Raw genomic sequence first — 9,247 nt, 5'->3', positions numbered from 1 at the left:
GGACATTTTATTGATGATTAGAGGGGGGAATGAGGTGTGCACAAGGATGGCGGTGTTCAGTATTATTGTGAGGGTGCGAGGGTTGTGAGTGGAAATGGCACCATTGTATAAACAACATTTGTAATCCCATGAAATTGCCGGATATTGAGAGGCAGTGGCTACCGGATGATAGTTAGCCCAATTATGTCTTTAGATTATTGTACAAAAACAGCTCTGGCTGCAGTGGGCACCAGAGCTGACTTTAATGCAATTTACTCATTGTTACCCGACTTGGAGAAGTAGAAGAACGAATAAACTCTCATTTCATGGATATCGTGAGTGGTTTGTTTTTCCTTATCCTCAATCCGGACGAACAGCTGAGAGATATCAGATGCTGGTGTTTTTTGCTCCATGTCGGTTCAGGCAGAAGACTTCTAACAGCTCTCCCCAGCTGGCTTCTGTCAAAAAAAGTCAATAGAGAAGTTTTCAGGAAAGTCTCAAGTCACTATTACGTGATGTCACCACTGTGATTCACTTAACAACCATGGTAAAAAAAAGTCATAAAAAGGCACAATCATCTGATGCCTCACTTAATAACTGCATGGCTTAATGACAATTATTCCTGCCCCCTGTTGCAGTCATAAGTCAAGGACTATCTGTAAAGATTAAGATAAAGACTTCTCCTGTCCAAGTCATGGGTAGTGTACATTAAAGCCAATGATTAAAACATATTATACAAATCACTTAAAGCAATTAAATTCAGCTTCCGGTTTGAGTTGCAGTCATAAGTCAAGGACTATCTGTAAAGATTAAGATAAAGGCTTCTCCTGTCCAAGTCATGGGTAGTGTACACTAAAGCCAGTGATTAAAGCATATTATACAAATCACTTAAAGCAATTAAATTCAGCTTCCGGTTTGAGTCTCTTTGGCAATAGACTGAAATCCGCGATCGTGCGCAGTTTCGATCTGTGCTCGCCGCCGGAGCACCCCGAGATGGCTGGTTTAGGGGCTAAGCCACCCTGTAGAGGTGGTGAAGAGCGGGGAGACTACCAGCAGGGTTGAGGAGAGCCGCATCTCTCCTCCTCAGCTGACCATTACTCCCTTTCCCGAAGGTGGCTGCAGCGGTGGTCAGAAATGGCCACCTCAAAGAAGAACTGAACTGGAAAAAAATGTGCAGGAGAGAAGAAGAGAAAGTTTTGGTCAACCGGGTTAAACTGAAAAAGCAATAACGTAAGGTATCCTGGAATTTAAACTAAATACCATTGTTCCCAAAGAAGATTTTGAAGCAGTGAAGGAGAGAAAAAAGGGAAAGGATTAGGTTTTTTTTTCTTCCCGTTCATATACTGACAGCTAAGAGACTTAAGCAAGAAATTGAAAAAAAAACACCACTCTGACATTAATAGGCATTTAAGCTGAAAATAAAAGTCAAAGGGATAATAAAGATTTCTGGATATTTAAAAGTTTTTAAAAGGAGGAAATGAGGGGAAAAAAGAATAAAAGGGTAGGATCTGGAAAAATGGAAGAGACTGCCTGGAACTAAGGAATGGAACTGTAACTAAAAGGAACTTACAGTGAAACTTTAACAAGATTCCCCAAAGATACATTCTAACTGAAACTTGGCAACAAAATAATAGAACCCCAGGAAGGGAAAGTGGAAAAAAGAAGCAAGAAGAAACAGCCTTGGATTATTTGGATTACTTGGTGATTTTTTGGTTTTTGCATCTAAATGACTAAAACTAATTGGGTGGTTGTTTAAAAATGTTTAAAATGGCATCACTCTTAGAAGAACTGAAAATGGAACTTAAAAAATGGAAAGAAGATGCACAAGAAGGGAGAGGTTCTTTTGGCTTCATATTTCAATTCTTAGATATGGAGATCTGGAACTATGAGAGACAACAAGAAACGCTTGCAGAACAAGAAGATCGGGACAAAGAAGAAACCATCTTTAATGATCAAATAATTTTAAGTGGGGGAAAAAAGGAAAGGGGGGAAAGAGAGTGAAAGGTTTAAGACTAGAAAAAACAACCAAAAAGAGGAAGAAGAGTTTGAAAGATAAGTATAATATTAGTAAGTAATAAGTAATAAGTATAATATTAATATATAATCTTTTTTTTAAAGAATATAGTGTGTATTTTAAGAATGTACCAAGCAGAATTCGACTGGAAGTTACGTATTATATTGACTGCTATAATCTTAAAAGTATACATTGAAGCTTAAATAAGAATTTGAATGGATAAAATTAAAAGATATAAAGGTGTCATACTCTAATTAGTAACTACAGGGGAAAATTTGTTTAATGAGAAAAGATAATATGGAATTGCAACAGGACAGACAAAAGTATAAATATAATGATTTGAATTGAGATGAGATAATTAAAGAAGTTGAGAAAATTAAAAGAGGGGAAAAACTATGTAGAAAATATAAAACAGTAATAAGATATGGAATAGAACATAAAAATGAGCATGAAATTGAGTTTGCGTCTGTATGAAGAAGTGATAACCTGGGACAATGCTATTTCCAAAAAAATATGTTTTATTTGTATTTTGTTTTTGTGAAAACCCAAATAAATTTTTCAAAAAAAACCAAACCCAAAACAATTTAATTAAACATACATAAGACCATGATGACAAGAGGATTACAATCAGATTGTTATGTGTGTTGTGGTTTCCCCTTGTCACGTAGCTCTCCATCCCATGTCTTGATGCATCTTTTTCTGCTAAAGATCTGTCAGATGTGATAAAAGTTCATGAACCATCTCAGTACAGATGAAAGATCTTGTGGTGGCCTGCTTCTTGTTAATTTTGGCAGGCAGAGCTCCAGCCAGCTGCAGCTGAAAAATCATCAGGCCTGGAGAGGGAAGCAGCTGCTGTCATAGAGAAGCTAAGAAAGAAGGACTTGCACATCACCCCAAGTTTAGCCTCTTTCGGAGGAAGAGAAAGAGTCACCTGTAGGAGAAACTGTCTTGTTCTTTTTGCAGAAAGTCAACAATAAATCTTGCAGATTCTTAAAGATTAAAACTTATCTTACAACCATTACATTAAGCTTGTGCTGTGGTTAGTTTCTGTGGCGCTGTTATATGCCTGCAAAACACCTCCAGATGGTCTGCAACATCAAAAATATATGAATGCATTCAGTCATATCCTATCTACGCCTACTAAAACTCTCATGTCTGTAACCTTTAACTGGGCCAAATGATGCATCATAGGGCAAAACATTTTCAACCAAGATACCCTCATTTGGCCTAACTTACAGAATACCGAGACTCATGACTCCTGTGAGAATAAAATTTTGGAAGGTTTCTGCCATTTCAGTACTGCTGTGCTGCTACTGTTCAGCACCACTGTTGTGCTGCCATGGTCATGTGATGTTCCCTGACACCTTCCCACAACTCAATGGGTAGGACACCAGCAGGGAGAAAGTCAGTGAAGATCACATAACTGTGACTAATGGCAGGAGCATGACAGTGGATTTGAACTTGCAGCTTCTTTCCTGGAAAGTTTGCAGGGAGAAAGTGTTGGAATTCGTTGTTGGAATGCATTTTTATGCAACAATTACAGTAGTATTTAGCTAGTAGATGGCAGTGTTTACAAGCTTGGATCTATGGTATATTCTCTTTTGTTCTAAATATGGTTTCCTGTTACAGTTATATACTTGAGCAGTAAAGTACATTGTGTCTGTACTCTTTATTTTCTCTGCGTGGTGCTTTATATAAACAAAATTTCTAACAAAGTCCCCTTACAAAGACAGTCTCCTGTACCCATGCAATCTCCACCAGTCCCTCTAAGCTCCTGCCAGCCACTCACACTGTCTCTTGCTCCCTTCTCTATCTACTGGTAGCAATAGCCACTTATCCACCTGTTTTATCTTCCCTTTACAGCAGGACTTTCCAAACTTGGCAAACTTAAGACTTGTGGACTTCACTTCCAGAATCCTCAGCCAGCCATGTGTTGAAGTCCACATAATTTAAAGGTCCCAAGGTTGGGAAACACTGCTCTAGAATCTTGTAACTTCAAGAAAGTTGTTACTGTGGGTCCAGCAACCTAACTCTTTACAAGTCCCCTTTCCCCCAGATAATTTACTTTGTAAGATTTAAGATTAAGAGTGGGGGTTCTAGATCCACACTTAGGGTGTGGACAACCAACTTGGAAATAAAGAAAGACTTTGTAACAGTGAGAAGAATAGAACACTGGAATGTCTTGCCTTCAGGAGTTATGGGTTCCATCACTGGAAGTTTTTAAGAAGAGATTGGAAAACCATTTGTCGGAACTGGTATAGCATCTACTGCTTGAGCGGGGGTTGGACTAGAAGACCTCTAAGGTCCCTCCAATTCTGTTATTCTGTTATTTTGTTATTCAATTGGTTCAAATCCCACTGAGTATAAAAGGCACTGTTAAACATATGATCCTTCTAGTTTTAACCCATCAGCATTAGTTTCTTGACTTCTGATCTAGTTTTTAGTACAACCATTTTTATTTCATTATAGCAACTGGAGTTCTCCAGCACTTTTTTTTACTTTTTTTCCATCTTTGTGGACCTTACTTAATTGATGTTTAATTTTTTCCTAATGGATAGTTAATTTGAATCAGCCACTTTTAGCATTATTGGGCAATCATAATTTTTGAGTTTGTTTTCTTCCAATAAAAAAGCAAAAGAATAAAATGTGCTACTGTGTTAACTTTAGTCTCCTTTTCTTCAATCCAGAAATCTGTTGTTGTTTTTTAAGTGGGTGTAGATGTAAAATGTAAATGAGAATGATATTCAAGAAAAGCTACTGTTGTTGGAGTAGTATTTTTTTTAATTACAAGTGGTCAACTTAACCGTGATTCATTTAGTGACCATTTGAAGTTACAATGAAAAAAGTGGCTTGCAAAAGGTACCCATGTTTACCATCATTGCAGCAATCCACCTCCCCAAGATCACATGATCAAAATCCAGGTGTCTGACAACTGGCATGCAAGGTAATTGTTAGGGTTCCAAGTAACATACCCATACCAAACAAAACCCTGAGGCAGGTAATTTCCTCAAAGAATAGGTTTATTGAATATGTCATATTGGCAAAGGCTGGTGAAAACCGACTCTGATTCTTCCCGCGGTTTTCACCTCGCTAAAAGAAAAGTTTGTCACTTTCTCAAAACAATCAGTCACATGGTCCAATCAGGATGCTGTCCAGTTGCTAGGTGACTCCAGTCCCCTCCTTCCGAGCATCTGCAGGAAGGTCCTTGGTCCCCAAGAGAAAGTATTTTGTTCTGATTACAACAGCCCAATTATCTCCATTCCCACCTCCCTATCCCTCTCCTTCAGTGTGTTAGCACCGAAGTCTCAAAATGGCCTCAGTCAGGCCAGCTTCAGGATTGATGGTAGTTCTTGACTTATGACTCTAATTGATCCCAAAATTTATGTTGCCAAGTGAAACATTTGTTAAGTGAATTTTGCTCCATTTTACAGTCTTTTCTGTCACAGTTGTTAAGTGAATCATTGCAATTGTAACATAGTTGTTAAGCGAAACTGGCTTCTCCATTGACCTGGCTTGTCAGAAGGTCACAAAAGCTGATCACATGGACCCCAGAATACTGCAACCATCACAAATATGAGTTAGTTGCCAAGCCTTTGAATTTTGATCGCATGACCATGGGGATGCTGCAATGGTCATAACTGTGAAAAATTGTCATAAGTCACTTTTTCCAGCACTGTTGTAACTTTGAACAGCCATTAAAAGAACTTTTGTAAATTGAGGATTACCCATATTTAGGATAGTTGCAGTGGCCCGGCCTGGGTCATGTGATCGCCATTTGTGATCTTACCAGTCTGCTTCTGACAAGGAGAGACATTGGGGGAGCCAGATTCGCTTAACAACCATGGCAAAAAAAGGTGATAAAATCAGGCAGAAGTCAATCAACAACTTCCTTGCTTAGCAATGGAAATTCTGATCCAAATTGTGGTCGTAACTCAAGGATCACCTGTATTACATTTTCCAAAGGATGGGGAGGGTGGAGCAATAATGCATGGACTTAATTGGAAGAGGCAGGAATAATAATAATAAAAAAAGAGTGTTGTGTGGTTCTATATAGTAGGGGATGCATCGCCCAGAGGCAAAAGAGGCAATAAGATGACTTTAAGGGACCCCAAAGGTGCTTTTTCAAGAGGCAACTGGACTTTCTTCGTTTTTCTCTGAAGACATTTCGCTTCTCATCCAAGAAGCTCATGAAGAATCTTCTTGGATGAGAAGCAAAAGGTCTTCAAGGAAAAACAAAGAAAGTCCAGTTGCCACTTGAAAAAGCACCTTTGGGACATCTATGACCTGGATGACTGAGAATCTCCATGGATTTTAAGGGAAGTTAAGTGATGTGGGTCAAACTTGCATCAAAAGCGCCTTCTTAGCAGCTTTGGCAGTTTGGATTTTGCTTTATTTTATTTAGTAGAAAATAAAGCAAAATTCAAACTGCCATGTTTCTAAGAGGGTGCTTTCAATGCAAGTTTGACATATACCACCTTTATTATTTTTACAAACAACTCCGTGATGGAGAACATATCTCCAACACACCTTCCTCCTCCTATTTTTCCCATAACAACAACTCTGTGAGGTGGGTTGAGCTGAGAGAGAATGATTGGCCCAAGGTCAGCCAGCAGGCTTTCATGCCTAAGGCTAGACTGGAACTCACAATCTTCTGATTTCTAGTCTAGCAGCTTAGCCACCACACCATTGGCTCAGCTTTAGCTACACTTCCTCCCCCCCTGTCCCCCCCATAAAACATCTGTTCCATCTGGGGTGGGGAATCCCCGACTTTCTCACCCCTTTGCAATGTCCTGTCCTGATTCATTTTGTCTTGCCTCATCCTCAGTTCTAGGCCCTGGGGATTGAAATGGACCTTATTGTCTTCTGCCACACATGTGTTCTCCCTTAGCATTCTAGAATGACCTTCCCAAAGTAACCTTCAATTACAAAAATAATTGAATTCCCTTTCCTGCTGAGTTCCACAGACTCCTTTGTCTTCTGAGCTATGAGAAGACTCCTGCAGATGCAGCCAACCTCTGGTCTAGAGGAGGCCCCTCCCTTCTCCCACCCTCCCTTCCGTCTCTTCTGTGCTTTGTACAAAGGCAGGCGGTTTAGATAGACGCTGGGCTGCCCCCTGAGCCAGAGACACCAACTTCTCAGCTCCCAGTTGAAAGGTAGGTGGCCAGTCCCTGGCTCTCCTCTGTTTGCTCTTGGCAAGCTGTTTTTCTGATTAAGGAAGGACCGTTCTGGTACCAAGATGCAGGCAGAAATCAAAAGTGCCATGGAAAGGAGTAAACTGAAAATTTGTTCCTTTGGAAGTTCCTAAGATACAAAAACGATAATCCACAAGAAGAAAAAGTGAAAAGAAGCAAGGAGCAAGATTGGAGAACAGTAATGTTCTTCTTTTATCTTCTCTTCTCTTGATGAAGTTAGTAAATAGGGACAGCAAATGATGAGAACATTGGCAGATAAATTAGGTTTATTTACCATAGAGTAAAGTAAACTACTTTCCAAAATGCTGTTGGCTGTGTCAAAATTTGCTATTTCTTTGCTGAGTCCGTTTCTTCGTTGAAAAATCCTTCCTTAATGTATGGCTATTCCCTCTCTCTTTCAAAGAGACATTCCAAAATAAGAACCATTCACCAGATTACATTTGCTTCCGTATACTAATTTTCAGAGTGGGAACTTCATGAGATGGCAAATTGTTTGTGGATACCAAACGGTTTCCCTGCTCTTATATATAAGCAGGAGAAGCAATGAATCAGAATAGCTTGTTTGCAAGTTATCAAGAGCTGAGTCTTGCTCTGACATCCAGAAGTAAAGGATATGTATGTCTTTTCACAATGCATGTTGGTAGCTGATGGAACTCCATGCCACTATATGTGATGATGGGCTTCAGAAGAGATGAGATGCATTCATACTGTAGATAAGGAAGAGGGTTCTTGAAGGTTGATTGGGCTGCTAGGAACTTTCATTTGCAGAAGCAAAACTACAATAAAAGCACATTAGAAGGTACAAGAAACCCAAAGAAATGGATTATAATCTTTCATCTCTCGCTTGGAAGAAATCAATTGAAGTTAGAACACAGTAGTTTTTGGACCAGGCGGTTTAAATTTGTGAGGCTTGTTGATGAGCCTGTGAATCATAAAAATCATGATCTCCTTTAAATAATTGTTGTTTGGGCTTTTAGTCTCTTGTCTGTCATAATTTGGCTGCAAGATAGTTTTCTGTTTTCCCTTATCTCCTGGTCTACTTCGTAAATTGTTGGCACATTTTTGTGTGAAAGTTCCCTGTAGTCCATTGCTCAAATCTGAGGCCCCAGATGTGTGAGAGAGCCTGTCTCCTAGTTATTGATTTATTTTATATATTAAATGCATACATTTATGTTGATAATTATTTCTTGTTTACACGTTTTTATGTATTTAAGCTTTTTATTATTTTAATGTTAAAAGTGGCCCAAAGTCATTTATTTGAACTGGGTGGTTATTTAAATCTATGAAATAAAAATAGGAGAACTTTGTACCCATCCTCCAGTGTGAACATGATTTGACCGACTGCTGGTATTCTTGGCTTTTTTTAAATTAAAATTATAAACTTCAATCGTTAGGAAGCAGTAGGGTGATTCAGCCCTTTCTGGAACAAATTTGGGAGAGCCACTTTGGTCTAGTGCAGGCCAGGGGTGGACAATTAATTTTCCCAAGGATGTTCACATGAAAAACTGGGACTGTTGTGGAGGGCCGAACCAACAGGGCTGTGAAGGTGCATAGAAACACATACATACGTAAATTGAAAAAAAAATAGCAGTCATCATCAAAATAAAAGCAACACAGTATGCATAGTGCATACTTATTTATATTTGATTTCTAATTTCCAATTGACCTCACGGGGGCCACAGGGGGACTGCCAAAGTGCCAGTTGTGACCAGTGGCAGATTAACTTAGGCAAGAAAAACCAAAAATACACATATAGACTGCGTGAAACCAGGCTCAATAGCAGTAATTGTGAGAAGGATCTTGGAGTCTTAGTGGACAACCAGCTAAATATGAGCCAGCAGTGTGCAGCAGCAGCCAAAAAAGCAAATGCAATCCTAAATTGTATTAACAGAGGGATACAGTCAAGATCAAGGGAAGTACTAATACCACTCTATAAAGCCTTAATAAGACCACACCTAGAGTACTGCATCCAGTTTTGGTCACCACATTATAAAAAAGATGTTGAGACTCTAGAAATAGTACAGAGAAGAGCAACCAGGATGATTAGGGGAATGGAGGCTAA

General features: G+C 39.1%; 1 protein-coding gene across 2 annotated transcripts in view; it reads left to right on the top strand.

The window, feature by feature from the left end:
• The first annotated feature begins 7,062 nt into the window (after positions 1-7,062).
• TBXA2R (thromboxane A2 receptor) overlaps positions 7,063-9,247 on the top strand; it is a 46,060-nt gene continuing 43,875 nt past the window's right edge. Inside the window, exon 1 of one of the 2 annotated variants that reach the window (XM_087922775.1) lies at positions 7,063-7,146. The gene's annotated coding sequence lies outside the window, so the exon portion shown is untranslated. The remainder of the gene's footprint in view (positions 7,147-9,247) is intronic. The other variant, XM_026698398.2, reaches the window with a different exon arrangement.

The sequence above is a fragment of the Pseudonaja textilis genome, chromosome 1 (genome assembly GCF_049901715.1).
Source record: "Pseudonaja textilis isolate UNSWEBS1 chromosome 1, rPseTex1.2, whole genome shotgun sequence".
In the NCBI taxonomy this organism is placed as follows: domain Eukaryota; kingdom Metazoa; phylum Chordata; class Lepidosauria; order Squamata; family Elapidae; genus Pseudonaja; species Pseudonaja textilis.
This window is presented reverse-complemented; position numbering and strand designations above follow the sequence as displayed.